At 36.9% G+C, this 19,400-nt stretch overlaps 1 long non-coding RNA gene across 3 annotated transcripts; it reads right to left on the minus strand.

Moving 5' to 3' along the window:
* Positions 1–951: 951 nt before the first annotated feature.
* LOC124213920 (uncharacterized) lies at positions 952–17,508 on the minus strand. Of its 3 annotated transcripts, none has more exons than XR_006882027.2 (3): positions 17,452–17,508; positions 14,440–14,691; positions 952–1,066 (listed from the first exon to the last, which is right to left on the minus strand). It is a non-coding gene; the product is annotated as an uncharacterized lncRNA (long non-coding RNA). The 3 variants fall into 3 exon arrangements; XR_006882026.2 differs by lacking the exon at positions 952–1,066 and adding an exon at positions 10,881–11,413; XR_011176693.1 differs by lacking the exon at positions 952–1,066 and adding an exon at positions 10,881–11,413 and having other exon boundaries at positions 17,448–17,496.
* Positions 17,509–19,400: the final 1,892 nt, after the last annotated feature.

Here is a 19,400-nt window from a genome sequence, read left to right on the forward strand (position 1 = left end):
CCGCAGCTCGAGTTATGCACCCAAGCATTTCATTTCATTGGAAAAAAATTGTTTTTGTACCTAGTGATTGGCGGGTATAGCTTCGTCCTAATATTTCGTCCCTTCAGAAAAGAGTCGGTAGGAAAGTTTTTACGACACCAGCCAGTCGCGCAAACAGATCACTGCGCTCCACTCTTTCGAGTTTACAACTGGCCTTCAAGTGTCAGATACGAACGAGCACGTTGTTTGACCCAGTGATGACCATCGGACACTGCCGTTCTTAAAATCGAAGAGAATTTCCGACCGACTGGCTGCTTTTCATTCTAGGTCCCTGCGGTAGCAAAATTCTTTGAACAAGATCCATGTCGATTCATTTTCCAACGTTTACCCAAACACACTCGGAAAATAACGAGTCCATTTAATCGTCGATTCCCCCCAATGTCTCACTCGCTTTTACTGGTCCGAAATTTTCATGCGTCTTACATCCGCGGCTCGAGACACTCGCTGCCGCCCTCGAGGCAGCCGCAGGAAGGCTATACTTAACCTTTAAGGTTGGGTTAAGCCGTCCTTTCTATCGGGCGCGTGTCCCTGATTACAGTGCACCGCGCCTGGTCCTAATGGCGGTGAGTTGCTGGTCGGTCCCTCGGAATCGGCTCGGATACCACTTGATCTCCTAGACTCCCGTGATTCCGGAACGGCTTTTGACCGTTGTCTGAAGTCTGGAAAACGGCCGGAGGCTTCTCTTTCGGATCAATTAGCCGCGTCTTTGCGGATGCCGATGACTTTTTTTTGGCCCTAGGTGTAAATTGCCAGTTCTCTCTGGAGGAACGAGGACGTCTTTTTCACTGCGTTCTAAATGCAGCTACGAGAACCCGAGAATTCAGAACATTTCATGCCTCACTCGTTACAGCTTATGTCTTCTCGGAATAATCCTGATGATTCAACTTCTCTTCTTTCCCATCGGGATGAATTGACGATAGGGCGATTACACCCCGAACCCTCTAGACCCGCCTTGCAGGTATCTCCCTCAGATTTCAATGTCAACTTACTTCTCTCCCTACTCAACCATAATCTTAACTTTTTTGATCTGAAAAGTGAGACAAAAGTGTCACATTATTCCCTCTTCATTTTTTTCCTCATCTGCGGGACGAAATATGCACTTTTCTCCCGACTTTGCGCGAAATATGAGATTTGCGGCAAATATTGATAGAATATGTTACAGATTGATATGTAATATCTTAGCTATCGGTATGTGGTATTTGTATAAGAGAAAGTAGGGAGAAGCGCATTCTACTAAATTTACTATAATACGATTCTTCGGTGCGGCCTGGGAGAAAAAGAAAGAAGACGCAGCTGTCAACTGTTGCTTCGATAAATGCCAATTATTTTCATTGTATTTTTAAAGATTTTGAGAAATTTTATTTCGATTTCAAAAAGTATATTATTCTGGTGGGGGAGGAGGGATCACTTCGCTCGGCCATAAAGCCACCCGCGGGAGTAATCTTCGACTTTATTCCCTTCTTGCATCATATACTATTTCTTTTCATATCATGGAACATTAAACCTTCTACAATGCGAAAGTTTGTCACTACGAGGAAAGTAAATAATTTCGTGAATAAATTCTTTACTGCTGTTTCATCAGACAATAGGGTTCTTACAATAAGTAGAGAAACTACGTTCTTTGTTGAACGGGTCTGATTGATTTGGCGCGGATAATAATTGAACCGATGGTAAATTATGACTTTTTCGCATAAGACTTTGCTGTTCCACATTTTTATTTTTACTCGATCCTCTAATGCGATATATTGGACTGACTTTTGATCATATCCCAGCTGTAGTTTCGTTAAATTCACATCGGCGAATAAAAGTTGAAAATGTATTTACATTTGTTTGGCACTTTGGCCCGGGAGAAACAAGGCAAATAATGTTTGAAAATGGTTTCAACGGAGTTGATGCATTCGCAAACTGTGCAGGGACACTCTGGCCACTTTACACTTTGCATGAAGGTAATGTAAAGAGACTGTTGAACTTTTCTTTTATTTTCTTTCATTTTTTTGTACTTATCCAACTTCAGCTGACTGTACATCATCTACTTTAATAATCGATGACGCAATTGTTTGGCTTGTTTTTTCTGGAGCATATTTGCAAAAAATATGCTTACAAATGAAATGCTTTTGTCATTCAAGTTGAATACTGTACAAGCAATGTTAAGGTGCATTATTTTACCAAACTGTTGGTTATTATACTGTGACGGAAAAATCCTGTTTGACAATTGAATTTGTCTGCGGTTTTCTACGTATGGAGAAAGGAGAAGATTAACCAATCGGAGTAAAACTCCGAGTCGAGTTATTTCCGGTCGCCCTGCACTCCATTCACCGGGTCGCGACCGAAGAACAATGCGCGGACAAATTAAGTTCAGGTTCATACAGATGTTTAGCCTAGTTCTCGCGACGAGTACCGTTGGCGTATAATTTTCAAATTCACTATATTCTCGAGTCATTACAGTGAGATGCAAGCGTTTTGTGGCGAACGCTTGTCACGCGGTTCGACGCCTGCGGAAACCGTTAAAAAGTACACATACCGAAAGGAAACGGTGAAACTAAGCAGGCTGAATGACCGACTGCGCGCGCATAAGATAATGTCGCCAAGCAATATTTTCCTTCACAAACCAGGGGAGCAAACTCTCTGAAAAAGCGGCATGAGATGTCAAACACACCTCCGTCAGCTAACGAACCAAAATTATATTATTACGATGTCTGGTAGCAGTTATCAGCCACCAGTCAGTTGATAATGAATGCCTGTCTAATCTTTCCGAAACACTGCAACTGCTAGAAGTACTTAATTTAAAGAAATGCACTGCGCTTACATAACCTCAACGAGCCGCGTTCGGCAACTGAAGCTTGAGGTGGCCAGCCTGCAGGAGCAGACGACAAAACTCGCGCAAGCGCAGTGCAACGCTCAATTTGCCAAGTTTCACCATTTCCTCTGGGCATATTTCCACCAAGGCACTAAACTTCTAACCGGTTTCAACGATTACGAAGATATTCTTTCTTTGTGATACCGCCAACAGCCAGATGTGCTGGTATTCGAGTTATGAAATATTGTTCACGTGGCACATTTTTACACGGTAAAAGTTATGTGTCTGAAAAGATTTTTCATTAAAAATGATGGAAGAACGATTTAGCCATGAATCAATTGATTGATAAAATAACTGATAGGAGCCTACGAATAATTAATTCCCTGATTGAATAGCCCTAGTTACCGTGCATCCTTATCACAATTATCTAATAGTTGAATTATCAGCAACCACTTGACTGAAACCGACGATCCTAATATGAACTGATCTAGTGTGTACAAACGTGTTTGGGAATCAGGAATAGATATAAATCTTTGCTTTTTTTTACTCTCGTGTTCAATGTAGCGAGAAACTCGTGCAAATCCTACGTAGAAGCCTCTGTAGCGTCGTCAAATAAGGGTTTTATAAGAGATATTTTCTTCGAAAAAGATCGGATTACACGGACATACCGAGTTTCCCGTTAATAAAACTAATCAACGTAGCTGATATGCAAATTTAATTGGTCATTTGGAAACTGCGGCGCGCGAGGATTGCAGGAAACTAAACGTGGCTTGGCACTTATGCCAACCAAGTTCGGTTGCTGGATGCAGGTTACCATTTACTTTGAAACGCCGCGCGAAATCTATACATGCGTATAAGAGTTGCGCTGCTGCAGTTGCTTCAAACAACGTTCAATAATGAAATATTTCCATCGCGTAGTTTATTAGTCGTAAAGTCTAACAAGGAATGTATCACAATATTTTAACGGGGATTTCAGTGACGAAATTTTTTTGAAACCAACTTAAAACTGTTTGCTCACAAGTTCAGATTTCCAGAAGCTGAGCCTTTTTTTTTTTTTTCTATCAATTCTTTTTATCGAATTTCATTTCAAACTTAACAATCTGCAACAAGTACAATCAATCCTGCAGATTTTAGTAAGAGTTCATTTTATGGTGAAAGTTACAATGGAAATATTTTTCTTTGGCAAAGTCTTAAATTCATTATGTATGTATGACATCATGTCGTTAATTTTGAAATATGTGGATCTTAACGCAATCATTTTCTATTGCTTCTTTGGCGACCATTTGTGGACGATACATGACGCAATACATTAGACGCCCATATGCAGTGACACCATTAGATAAAATAAGCAAGCAAAATAGACGTTCGAAAATTATCTGCGCAAAAAAAATATTATTGTACTGTTTGATCATTGGCACAAGAAATTATAAGAAGAAGGTTCAAAGTACGTGTGAAAGTCTTTTTCTCGACTTCTTGCCATTGCCACTCGACTTTGTTATTTTTAGTTTGCGTTTGGCCCCTCTTCTAACTGTGCTATCTTTGCCGCAACACGGACCAATTTACTATGAAAAATGGTGAAAAAAATTCAGTACCCTGGAGTGGCACACATTCCATAAATAATTAACTGAAAGTTTAGCTATTTCAACAAAACGTTTGAAAAGTAATATCCATTTTCGGTCGGGGCTGGTACTGCAGTTCATTTTTATAGAAGAATTTTCGGAAATTTTGTCACAATAATAAAAAGCGTCCAACTCGTGAGAAAAAAACACTCGATTTTCTATTATATAATGAAACAAGTTGTAGCGTTACAAATATGTTCGAAATTTATTGATTTTTTTTTTATTCCTTATATTATACAACTTTCTCCACCCACGTTAGATTTCTTGCAGTCAGGTGGCAGATTCGAATTGATCCTGTTTTGCGGCTTGCGAGTCACTCGAAAAAAAACTTATGTAAAAGTAGATGCATATATATATATTAGACTGGGCCAAAAAAATTGACTATTTTTTTTTTTGAAAAATATATTGAGAATATCATTCAGTATGGCAAAAAAAAAATTTCATGAAATTTTAAGCCCTTAATATTAACTTTAAGAGGTCTATCATCGCTATTTTTGATTTTTAGTAATAATTTGATGTTTTACGTCAGAACTGTCGAAATATTGAAGTGAAAAAATTTATATTCACTTATCCCTTTATAAAATTAAATTCCCTACAAAAAAGGTCTGATTATAGATTTTTGTCAGACAAGCCGTTTCCGAGTAATTAAGCTTAATAAATTGATATAATTTCTCGATTTGACTTTTTTAATTTGGAATTTCGTGACTAACGAATCAATGAATGTATAAAAAAGATCATGACAGATTCTTAAAGGAAATTTAATGTTCTACAAAAAAGATCTGTCAATATTTTTGCCTCAATTTAATTTTTCAAAAGTTATTCTCAATTAAAATTGAAGAAAAAATTGAAATTTCAAGTTTCATTCAAAATTTCATTCATTTCAAAAAAAAAATAGTCAATTTTTTTGGCCCAGTCTAATATATATATATATATATGTGTGTGTGTGTGTGTGTTTTCAGTACCGTCTGCGGTATTTTAATTTTACACTACAGACCTGCAATTTATAAGCCTCAACCGAGTTTGGTTCAAGTCAACGAATTCGCACGATATCATTCTTGCTGCACGTACTTACGCCTCTCGTGTTGTATATCTAAACCATGACGTAAGCAAAAATTTTTCATGAATTATTCAGATGCGACGAATTGTTTCAGAAGTGTAACGCCACCGTTACGACAGATGTCTGGGACGTACTTCGATTCTCCTTTCACGCGCATTTCTTGCGTAATACTTTTCCTGTTGTTTCTTTTTTCACCGTGTTTTTATTCTTCAAATAATTTTTTCCTAAACAAAAATGCTGTAGCTGAAGACAAAAACTAGACACTCAGAATTACACAGTATAAATTGGTTGGAAAAACCGTGTGACCGTGCAGCGTTAAAAGTTTTTATCGCTTCTTCACGTCGGCGCTGTCTGAACGACGAAAGTAATCAAATCAGGTTATGCACAAAAGAAATCAGCCTTGTTGAATAAAATATCGGAATTCCCAATTTAAAAGTCGCGGGAACATTGTAATATTTAGGTAAAAACTGTTCCAGATTAGGGCAATATATTTTTTTTTTTTTCTTGTATTTCTGTAAAAAGTCCGAACCTTAGTTTTTACCGAATTAAAAATCCTTTTAAAGTATATTGAATAACGTGGAGTAAAAAAAGTACACTTATTCTAATTTCTTTGTACAATTTCCAAAATATTCGTTTTGCTAGTAATTAAAGTCACTTCTTTTGAATATAAGTAATAACATATTCCTTGTCGTAGACTTCGAATATTGCTAATATCTAGTTTTTGGTTATTCCAACGCAACAAAAACTTATCATATTTCAATATTGCGAAGAAACTGGAATAAGTAAGTATAATTATTTTCACATGCTATGACGCACCTCTTACAATTGAGCTGAAAATCTTAATATAACTCGGATTTACTTTATATACTACAACAATTGATGTCTCTACTTTGTATTCGATAAAAAAAATATATATAATTTCCAAATTTAAAACAGTCTTATTATGGCACGTATTTTAAGTTGACGTAAAGTTGTTTTCTATTTGGGGAGTCTTCAAGTTATGTTACGCGAGGAAGAAATTAGCAAAGATTACCGCAGCCTCACTGGAAGAACGCCATACGCAAACTCCCACCTCTATGTATACAGGAATTCGATAATCTCCGGAAATTCGAAAATTGCTTGTCTCGTGTGCAGCCCCCTTGATCAGAGCTGAACTCGGACCGGTCAGAAATGCCACAGGCTTGGAAGCCTGAACCAGCGTCGTACACCGCAGACCTTGAAAACGCGAGATAAAACCTCGAATAAACGCCGTTTTGGGACACATGTGTGCTTGAATATTATTCACCAATCGTACGTATATTATGCGTGTTCGACAACTGCGCCGTTCACTCTTCAGCCATGTAAACAGGAAAGTGATTCAATATAGGTAATGGAAAATGGAAATTTCAGGCTACTGAAATCAAATGAGTTTAGCTTGGTAAAATATTGAAATGTATTTCAGACTGAAAAACAACAAGAAGTTTGATATTGAGGACGAAAATAGAAGCGTAGCTTAGCAATATGGCGACGAGAACTGGGCTATGAGCAAATTGTATTTGGTCAATTACGCGAATATGAAACTACAGGGAACTCGGTGCAAGTTATGAAGCCTTAGTTATTTGGCAAGGAATCGATGTACCGCAAAAAATACGACGAAAGAAGCTTTTAAAAGTAAATATAGCCCACTTAGAGTAAGGCATTATTTTTCCACCAGATGTCGCAGCAATATAATTTCCATCCCAATACTGTCCAATTTTTCATTCCATACTGACATATTTGGAAAATTAATTATGTGGGGTTACTAAGATGTATATTTTTGATGAAATTTCCGCATTCTTAATGTACCCCAAAGTTATCGTGTTTTGGAACGTCCAATAGCTTCAGACATAAATTACCCACTATTTAATACATAATTACAAAGATGTAGTTAAAATCTATTTCGGGGTATTTGGAAAAAATTCAATACAATGAACTATAACGAATTAAAAACTTGTAGAAACAATTAATATATACTTGATACTATACCGAATAGTAGAATAGTTTATTTTACATTTGATACTATATGTAAGAGATGATGGGATAATTTTACCTCCACGGTATTTAATTTGTCTTCGTGTTGAATGGATAGGTACTGTTTCAATAAGATTTAACCCTATCAAATTCCATCACGTCCTTTTCGGTCATTTATGATCAATCCAATGCTTTTTCGGCCCAGATTCCATTTTCGATGTTTCAGTAGTGTGATTCATTATTATAATTGCAGTTCGCGATTATGTCAATATATGTATAAATATACATATATATCTTGATGTGTACTGTATAACTATTCAAACATAGAAAAACATGATTTCAAAATATCTTTTGTCTGTAAAGTGAGGCATAACGATATATCTTTCTTTACAAGGTTTTCCCTTTCTTGGGTTACTCGATTTTTGGTGTTCGTGTGATTTAATCCTTGTCAATCCTAATTCTCATGATATACTATAGACTATATAAATTCATAAAATAACATGATATGTGTATATTGTATAACGTACATAGAGAATCTATAAAATTACACAGTGCATACCGTGCCAAATTATACATAACCTACAAAAACGAAAGAATTGAATTTAGTCACGTCACTTTCCGTACATCGTCAACATGCGGCAGCAATATCGTTTAGTTTCAATTAAAATCACCGCAAAAAAGAGAAAGAAGAATAATAACACAATGGAATAACGAAAAGGCCATTACGCAAGTGACCTAGTCTTCTGGCAAACAAGTGATTATATCTGAGAACGCTGCAACGTCCTTTCCAAGGTGACATTCAAATCTCGACGTATGATCACGAAAGGAACTCTCGGGAAAAATCACCATCAATCTTGCGAGGAAGCATTGGCATTATACGAATCTGCAGTGCTGTGCGTTGCATTTTGGCATAGAACGAATACCGAACGTATTTCACTAGCTCAAAAAACGTCTGAACCAAATTTCTGTCAAATTCAACATCTGGATTTGATTTCTGGAATCATGCTTTTTGGCCTTCTTAAACATAATATTCTCTTTGATATAGGAAAACACTCTGACAATTTAAATCAAAAAGCAGATACCTTGTAATTAAAAAAAAATTTCAAATCATTTCCAAAGCTGATTGCCTCACGATCACCTGCATGTGCAGTGGCAAAAGTGCAATATCAACATACACTCGAGGCTGGGGGATACGATATACAAGCGGCAAGAGAATAATTATCAGGCAATTATTTGGTAATGACTAATTAGCCGGATAAGGAATGATTTGTTCCAGTCGGCTTGTGTGACTTTTATACATTATCCTTGTATTCTCGTTTGTCAATATTTCATTTCGCTCAGCCCTTCCTCTTACAATCACCGTTTATAATGCTCTGCGCTTATGTCATCGATTTTATTACCCGACCGCGACGAACGAATGACAATCGTAAATAATAATCAGCTTCCGTGGTGCAGAATGTACGAGTAGAAGGGAGGGACGATGGAGGAAATCTTACGATAATTCTCTCGAGGATGACGACGCGGTAGTCAGACTCGTTCGCCGTACAATCGTATATACTCTCATCGTCTCTACCTGTGTGCTGCTGCGATTTCATACATCTTCTCAAACACAAACACACATAGGCGTGGGACGTGGAAATATCGCGAAGATTAGAGACTATCATTTCGCTACAAAGGAAACTTCATACCGACAAGAGAATCACGAAATTTGTTGTAAAATATTGGATTACAGCTGTGAATATTACATTTTTCGTCCTACGCAACGTCAAACCCTGTTTGCTTGGCTTACGAAATTTTTTTCAATTTAATAGACCTCAAAATATGTTTGATGTTATATCAAGATTGTATTACCGAAACAGTTACAAGAAAATAAAGTTTGAGTGTCCAAAGTCGCAAAGAATCGTGCCTGACATGTACTAGATTTTTGAGTTACAGCAGCAAAATTCATTTTCATTCTGTACTCAGAACTGTATTTTGCGGATACGATGAAAAATGAACGTGAAGGACGTTACATAGTAACCGCAACTATAAACTTTTGTTGTTACGAGAAAAATGACCTAATTAGATATAATTTTACTGAAACAAATGTGACGGTCAAATTACGTGCGTGGTAAAACTAGTATTTTGTGGATATATCATAAACGAGGCCGGTCAAACGAGTTTGATTGTCAAGTTTTAAATGCCATGTGTTTCATTCATATATACTGACAAATGCTTCAATTTCGCCATTGGGATTTTTGGTGCCGAAGAATTTCGAGAAAATTGTCGCATACCTACGTATAACTCATAACGATACGTACGTAGCAAATACGAAATTTATATCTTCGACAAGTTATGTGTAGTCGATGCGTACTTTACGAGATGAAAACAGTCGGCGCTAAAAGCTATAAATTCCTGAGCAACTTTCTTCATTATACTTATCGAGCAGTAACAACGCAGAGCGAAGTGACTTACGTACACAAATACGTCAAACGAGCTTGTGTTCTCACTCGGCAACCGTCATCGCATGTATTCCCGCAGACTTACACGCCTGATCCTTCCCATTCCGATGGTGAAGCATCTCTGAAACGCATGGTTGCGCAAGGCGACTGCTTCCTGAATCCGCATGACGTGAACACCGTCGGATGCTCCGCGTATTGTATAACTAGAAATTTAACTTGCACGTAGGAAAAGTGGCACGCGTTCGCCGCATCGTCGTACGATTTTGAAATCTTAACACTGTTTTCTTTACGATAATATTCGGTATCGATTTATGGTTACATTAGCAGCGCAATATTGTGCAAATTTGTAGCTAAGTAATCAAAAATTACAAATTATGTTTCTAATTGGTTCCGTTTCGATCAGAAATCACGAAAAGTAATCACTTTATTTTCAATTACAAATTACATAAATTAATTGGAATTGTAATTGATTCTATTCCAATAACAAATCACTTTTGTAATCCAATAACAGATTACTTTCACATTCGGTAATTAAATAACGAATCACATACTAGATCAATTGCAATCTTCAAAAATAACCGAATATTATTTTAAAGTCACTTTTGTAATTTGTTATTAATTTTTTGCTCCATTATACAAATTAGAAAAGTAATTATAGATATTCAAATCTTATACGATTACCAATTACAATAATAATAAGGTTTTAGATTCTTTTACAATTACAGATTACAAAACTATCTAACTGAAACGATCAAATCGGTTACAATTTTCAGAAATAATTGACTTTCAGTTTTTCTCAATATACAAAGGTACAAACCTTCCAAAAGTGTTTTGTAATTGATTTCGTTTCTATAAAAAAAAAAGTAAAAGTTGTCAATAACTGTCAATTGTAAAGCTGATTTTCAACTAAAAATAATTCGTTACAAAATGTAATTGAATGTTCGCCGTACTGCGGATGCATAAACTTCTGGCTTATTTTGATCCAAAAGAACCAGCCGCTTCATCAAGTGCGACGGAACTTGTGAAAATTTTTTCAGAAGCAACGCCGACGACTCAAATCGTCTACCGATTTTTTCCAATCCGTGAATCTTTCCTCCCTTGACGGGGACACCAGGCGGCCGATGCGGCGCGGCGCTTCCGCGTACAACGGAAACGTCTAATGGACACGGAGAATATGATCACGATCGCTGTCTCTGCCGTAAGACGGTGAAAGAGAGAGTTAAGTGAGGTGCAGAAGAAAAGGAGACGGAGATGGAGCAAAGACAAAGCCCTTCCGAGATCGCTATGACGGCGGTGAGAAGCATGAGACTCGAGCCGAAGATCAGCTTTTTACATCACGAGAGTAAACATCCCGAGAACGACTTCTGGGTATGCGACTGACTCGGCTATGCTGGACCAAATGCAGTGACGACTGCGGGTCAATTTCACAATCAGTTGCTCTGCAGCGGAAGACGCATCGTCGCAACTCGCTCTATAAACATGAATTCAATTCATCGATATCAGGGAAAGGTATCGGTTTTCGGTTACAAGTGTACCGCTGGAAAAGTCAGTGGCATACTAAGAAAAATGTAATTTGTTAGATAATTTTAGCGGAATGTGTATGATCGTCACAATAACGGTTCAAGTATTGTTCGAATTACAAAGAAAATTTGGGCACCCAATTATTCAATGTATAATTATAATTTTCGATGATTCATTTCTTGGCTGTTGCAGCATTAAATCTGTTTGTTAAAGCTCACCACATTTTTTCAGATAAGTAGAGTCTCAACGACAGTTTATTGTTGCACCAACCACAATTACTTGTTACAATAGTTACGTCAAAATATTGTATGAGTAGCCTTAACGGTAAGACTCGGTGGTTACAGTTTCAAAAGTCATTTTATTTTGTACCCAGAACGATATGTTTTTTACGGTTTGGGAAAAAAATTAAAATAATTTTACGGAATATACAGTGACTACAATTACAAATTTCTCTTGTTGCATATGTTTGTAACCAGAAATTAATAGCTATTCGCCTATATCAGTAGGATTCAACTGATTCATATTCAGAGCTCAGATACTTCAAATCAATGTAAGGGTGAGTCAATTTCAGAAGGTTACCGATCCTTTTCTGAAGAAAGGACAAACGTTTAGATTTTTATACAACCAGCTAAGCTGTGAAAAATACGATATTTCGAATTGCGATCATAATTGTTGGAGAGGTATAGATCAGAAAAGAAACTCTCACGTCTTCTTTTAACGTAAATTTTGGAAATTTATTATTACGAAGAAGCTCAGTGTGGCTTCACACACAAGTAAGGGCTGCTACCACACGCCAAAAAACCATAGACTATACAACATGCAACGTACAAGGCATGGGTTACAATATTTCTTACAATATTCCTCTAATAAGTCGATGCATGCTGGCCACCTTAAGACTTCAATTATCGAACGCGATTTATGAAGGTTACGTATAGCGAGGCGAATTTTTCGGATAACCAGATCTCAAATAGATGATGTTGCGATTCGAGTAGACTAGCCAAATTTTTATTATCAACTGACTAACTACTTCTACCCGTTCTCAAATATAACAACATAATTTCAATTCAATGAATTTGACATCGTATGCGTCGTTCCGAGTAAGTTGGCTGCCCTACTTTGCTGACGAAAATACCGCCGCGATGTGATTTCGCCGACCAATAGATCTCCATTATTTTGCGCATGCGCAGTCACTCGCTCAGCCTGTTAACAAATTTGAGCGTTTTCTCTCGGTACGAAATATTTAAAATTCTTTATACTTTTCGCAGCACCCACAGGCCATGAGGGTCTTGTAAGAAATAATTTTGTTTTCCAGGGTGAAATAACAGATTACGTATATTATATAGGTAGCAACACCTAGTTATAAGAACGTCTGAGATTTGAAGCGAGGCGAGTCCGTCTTTTTCAGTGGCAAATAAAATGAGTACATGTACAATATATTACCAGCAAAACTTGTAAGGTTGATTAGCATTGCAGCAAAGGTACAACCGCAGACTCCGAACGCGTCGTCGTAAAATATTTAAATTTTGCCACAAACTATACATCATATGATTACGTAACCAACATGCAGCGCAGTGTAGGTATATAATTGTACGTAACACAAGCAGAGTCGTATAAGGAAAACACAGGTGTAATACGTTCATATAGCATGAATGCACGTAAGACCAGCGTGCCATGCGCACAACAAAGATGGCGTGAGTAGGTATTCAAAATATGCTTATGCTTTTGAAATCAATCTTCGTCTCTAATTCACGATCAGCTTATTAGTCACGTCTGTGCCGGTATCTTTATAATTTACTACGTAGTTCTCCGCAATCGCAATCTGCAGCGTGACATGCACACATGTATCCTCAATCACGTTCGACTAAGAAGTGGAATCGTCCGGCTGCGAGAGACGAATTTTTTTTTATTTTTTCTGTACTCTCCCCTCTCGAAATGTCATTCAGTTCCAATGAACGGCGGTTGAGAGTCAATGACTAATTAATCATAAATGTGATCGCAAGGAAATTTACCGTTTTGATGGCAATGGAACCTTAATGCAATTGAGCTTAATTTTTTGAATTATTTTTCTGTTTCTACATTTCAATTATTACTGAATAATTCCGTCAATGTGACCAATTAACACCACGTAATGAGAAATTATTTCTTGGTAATTGACGGGATGATTTTGGTTCACCGAATTTAATAGCGTCAAAAAAACGTTGGGTACGACGAGGATTTTTCGCTATTCGTAGAAAAATGCAGAAATAATCATTGATATTCGTCATATTTAAGTGTCAATATTCAAAGAATGTATATGGAATTCTATCAGTGCTTGAAAATTTAATTCAAACTATTCGCATGTCAACAAAAAAGTAAATTTTCTCCAGCAAAGACTCTCTACAAATGCAAAAAAAAAAAAAAAAAAATTTCATCGAGTCGGTTGAGACGCCATCGTATCATGGCAATATTTTCGTTTGCAAGTCAAGGGAGCCAACTTACTCAAGACAGGATACGAGATGTGAAAACTTTCCTGCGTCAATTGGGAGAATTGAAATTACATTATTATCATGCAGACTGCCAAATCTTCTCTAATCGTTGCATCAATCATTCGAGACCTGGGGTTGATCTTAAAAGATTCTGATCACCTACATAACCTCCAAAGGCCGCGATCGACGGTTGAAGCTTGGAGAACTGCGGAAGGTTGAAGTTGGCCAGCCTGCACGTAAAGACGACAAAGCTCGCGCACGCGCAGTAGAGCATTCAATCCGCTAACGATAAGTCTTACTATCTCCCTTCGACAGGTCCTTTCGTGAGGTATTGGGTCGTTCTCTATTCACGGCTGTGAATGCGGTAGGTGTAGAGATGTGCATGCGGCATACCTACGCCTGCGCCTGCACTAGCTGCAGTGATGCAACTCGGTGCTATTGGCGTTTGCACAATGAAGCCTGGAACAGCTAACTAGGCGTGGGTGCGAGCATTCCTGCAACGGTAACTCACCCTTCGCTCGTAAGGTCAGCGTCCCTCTGATTTACTTCTTGTTGTTCTCCCGGCAAAATCGCGCTACGTAGGCAGCGCACGTAACATCAGCTGGTCTGCAGGTACCTACCGGCGTTGTGGTTGGATTATACTCGCAGCATCCCAACCATTTCCGGCGCCAAAGATCACATGGGTCTGATACAGTGCGGCGGCACAGCTCTAATGCTTGGCATTATCGTCACGCGTCTGCGCCCGTTTAGATTTTTTAATGCTCTGAATAAAACATATAAAATTTAATTTTCTTGATTAAAGGATGCGATAAACCGCGCGACGGAATCAAGGAGACCAAATTCCAACGGGGCTGGTTACTTTTTTCTTCATTTTTTCATTCATCGTCCAGCCGTTTAAGGAAATTGCAAGTTGCCTAAAAATGGATACTTCTGATTAATTTTACTTCGAGATAGTCACGCATTGAATATTCGTCTAATCGTTATACTCGTATGCTGGAGAGGTTTTTTCAAGAACATGAAAATAGAAAACATGAATTTATAAGCAAAAGCTTCGAAATGGTTGAAAATTTAGTTATAAATTCATTTTTATATTTCACCATACGATGACTCACTTTATGCAGAAGATTGTCTTCTCCGAACTCGCTGCAACAATTTTTTCCTATCACGTTGGAATCGTTAATTATTCAATTTTTCAATATTGCCTCAGCATTGATTATGATCAATAAATAGATGCAATAGCGAATAGACCGCTGTAAAAATATTTGGTTCTTCGTAGCAAGATCTTGTGAATAAAATTAGCCATCGTAGAGTGGAACCGAACGAATCTACTATATTTCTGACCATTTTAAAAGGATTTGAGAAAGCATTTATCTATAACCTTCAGTTTGCCATTCCAATATTTCCTATGTTCGTGTTTTCAATAAGATCTTTGCAACTACTGATTGAACAATCGGTAAATACCGAATATACGACTATTCTACTGTTAAAATTAATGAAAAGAATCCATTTTTGGCCAATCAGTTTCCTTCATAGGAATTTATTCACGGTTCTCATAGCCGTGATTTGTTTAACCGGCGGTATTAAGGCGCGATTATCCACGCGGCGACGGCATGATAAGATTCTACGATAGATTCTTGTTTGTGTGAGGTATAAATATATTCGCAGAAACTGTTCTCGTCAGAGATAACTAACATGGCAAACGTAGAATATTGTGTACGCAGCGTAGATGTGTAAACATTAGCACTACAAGCCTAGCGCAATTTTTTATGCGAAATTTTTCCATCTCATAGAGGTCGTAACTAACAATCGGTTGTCGATCTACCTCAGAAATTCAAGAACGCCGAAATATTTCAGTCGGAGGAAGCCTGCAGCGCTACGTATCGAGAATATATATCCATAAAAAGTGCTGGATATATACGAATAGTACATTTTTTTTCTTTTTTGGTATTAACATAAATGGTAATTCCGCGCGTCTTGGCCACGTAAAAAGCAGACTTCAGCCATAATAATCTCCGTCGACTCTTGTCCGTTCTATGCTAATTGCCATCTTGTATATATATTTAAATGTCTATATATATATATATATATACATATATATATGTTTGTCCTTTAAAGGAGATTTTTTCGAGATAAGTCAACGTTACTCTTCTCGAACAGAACCCCAGGGGAAATAATTCGCACGCCATTTCTAAACGCGCGCCTCTCTGTTACCTGAAAACAATACTTCAAGCATAACTTCACCGCGTGTTTTATCGCCAGATTCGAGTCCAAAACACAAATTCGTCTCCGTGTCTGTATGGGACATTCTACAGATAATCGACCTGACCGAAACAATGCCACCGCACTCTATTAGAGCAGGCTCGAACATTGTGAAATGTTATTGTGATAATTGATAAGAGTATGCGTGATTTTTTGTAAATTTTCATTCAAAGACATTTGAACGTTATCAGCCGATGAAATATACGAGAAAACGTTGAATGTCGGAGTTGCAGTTGAATATCGCTCGGAAACTTGTATATCGTACAAAAAAAAATTGGGCTCGAAAAAAAAATTCAGTTTATATTCAGTTTAGCAGTTATAATATGCAAAAAAGTATAAAGGATCCCGAATTCATGAAAGATTTTTTTAAACTTTGGTTCCTTGGATTTTTAAACATCATATCCTTTTTCGACTCAACATTCTACAGAATACTTTCAGTGCCAGGTTCAAAAAAACGTGTGTAAATTTCAATATGGGATCAGATTTAGTTTGGAAATTATAAATTTTTTTCCTTCCGAATTTTCGTAACAACTGCAATGTCACGTGACATGATTTTATAGTGATTGAAATGCTTCACAAAAGAAACCCAAAATATTTTGTGATAACTCTAGTATTTTCGCTATTAATCGAAAAAAGGGATTTTTTACATGATTTCAACTTTAACTTTGAGTATCTTTTGAAAGAGTTGCGATATCGAAAAATTATGAGAGACCATTCTTGTAGAGCGTTGAATTGTCTACAAAAATATGTATCGGAACTTTATGTAGATTGTCTCGTTACTGAGCTACAAAATTCAAAATGAAACTAAAACTACTTTCACGTGTTAATGAAATGGAAAATGAAGAATGACGTTCAGGAACCACTAAATATCAACATTAAGGACTCAAATTTTCACAGGCGTCTTATTTCCTCTTCCTACGTCTATTAAATGTGTAACTTTAAAAAAAAATAGTCGATTTTTTAAACCCGTCCAATATATACATTAATTAAAAATATTGTATAATTCGATTATATACGACCAATGATATTAATAATTGTCAATTAAAGCTATCAAATTTCCAAACCTTTCAAATTAAATCCGATCCAATAAAGGGATTAACACACGTTGTTTCACCTCAAGCCATGAAATTTTTATTTTTTTTTTTTTGTAATCTTTTTGAATCCTCCATATTTATCATCATACTCCAACTTAAGTCAAAATCGAAATTATCTTCTGTTCAATTCCTTTCCGTGTTACCTATATTTTTGAATTTATATTACCTACGTGAACACTTGATTGATGACGTTTTCTATCGGCAGCTGTAACGACTGAACGTCTGCGAATAAAAATCTGCACTAAACGTGGATATTCTTGTCAACCAACAAAAACAAGTTTCGTCAAGGTCTTCGTGAGGTAGATTATAGATGGAATGCCCCATACACTCTATCCAACCTTACACGTGGTGTGAAACGAACGCGTATCTTACGTAACTGCGATCCAGAAGTATGGATTCCACGCGTCTTTTCCGCCTCGCACGCCGCAGGACGTGTCGCTAAGTAAGCTAGACTTTTACATTTAGCATACGCAAATTACATCATCGTCCAATTCTCGCTGCTGCAGGTTTGCGCAATCTACATACATGTATAGGTATAATCGAACATATCCGTTCATCAGTCTAATTACCATCATCTCATCTTCCTCCACCTCGATTGCTCACATCATTTGTCAGCATGCACAAGCGTCACGTATTGTAATCGGCATTGGCCATTTCCGATCCAGGCGTTCATATCTCCGGTAAATTCAATTCTGCTTTAGCGTAAACGCAGCTGCGCGTCCGTTACGTAATACGTTTTATTATATATACCAAGCCATTGACGTGATCATGCAAACTTTGTGTAAATTTTTTTTTCATTCGCATTTCTATACAACAAATTCAAATACACGATGTGATTCATTGGTTTTGTCATCACGTGATTTGATCTGATTTGCCTTGACATAAATTTTGATGACTTGAAGAAATTTTTACGTTATTTTATCACCTGGTTAGCGAAATTCTTTCGTCCAATGATATTGTTTTATGAGATCAATGAAACTGTTCGTTATTTCAAAAATTCATTTACTGCTTGGCGTGTTGAGTAAGTGGAGAACAATTTATTTAAATTAAGTATAAAATTATTTCAATTCAGATACAGCCAGATTGTTTCATTAAACTATCGAAATTCATTGTTGGAAAAAAAAACACTTTTTTAGTGTGCATTATACCTGTAGAATAATTTCCTAAGTTGAAACGATGAGAATGAATTGTTGGTTCAGCTACCGGTATTCGTGATGTTGGAGAGTTTTCGTCATAATAATGTTAATCTATGCTTCGTTTGAAGATAATTTCTATTAGAAAGAAACGAATGCTCATTAAGAACCTATTTGCAGCTGAATAGGCAGCAAGAAATAAAACAAAATACTCAAAGTCAAACTGGTTTCTGGGTGATCTCTGAAGAGATCTTGTAATTTATAGTTTTTAATTACTCGTATCTTGTGTCGACTCAATACAGCAACAAAGACGTAAAATACTCGACTAATAAGGAGTTAAAATTTTCTAATGTACGTTAAATTTATCCTTTGATACATTTTAGGAACTTATCGTGCAAGTGCGAAGTACAAAACGCACTTTGGAAAACGCGTCAATTTTGATGCAGTCGTAAAATGTATCATAGTCAACATTTGCACGAATTATTGTCCAAGCTTCGTTCAAGCCCCAAAAACATAACGGAACTTATCAGTCAAACGCAGCTGTGTAATTCTCATCGAATACTCATAACGTATTTATCATGCATGTACAGACATTAGATGTAAATATGAATGAAGTGTTCCCCGCATAGATAAACAGATTCGAGGAAACACGCAGAGTAAAGTTTCGGATCAATACTAATCATGGGCTCCGGTAAAATTTTGACGGAAATTATTATAATCACGTAATTTACAGTACCTGCTGGCACAATTTTTTTTCTTTCGTTACGATACCTCCAATCGTTATTGTAGTTAATACGTCGATTAAGTATTTAATTCCCGCAAGCATCAGCAGTAGTCTTTTAATCGACCGATTACGCTCGGAACAGCTTTGAAACACGATTGCATAATTTACTTATTATCTAGACGTTTTTCTTCAATTCCAATTGCCGTGTCCGTATCACGCAATGATCAATAAACAACATCCAACGCCAAGTTTTTAAAGGAAG

This window comes from Neodiprion pinetum, chromosome 3, assembly GCF_021155775.2.
Source record: "Neodiprion pinetum isolate iyNeoPine1 chromosome 3, iyNeoPine1.2, whole genome shotgun sequence".
NCBI lineage: Eukaryota > Metazoa > Arthropoda > Insecta > Hymenoptera > Diprionidae > Neodiprion > Neodiprion pinetum.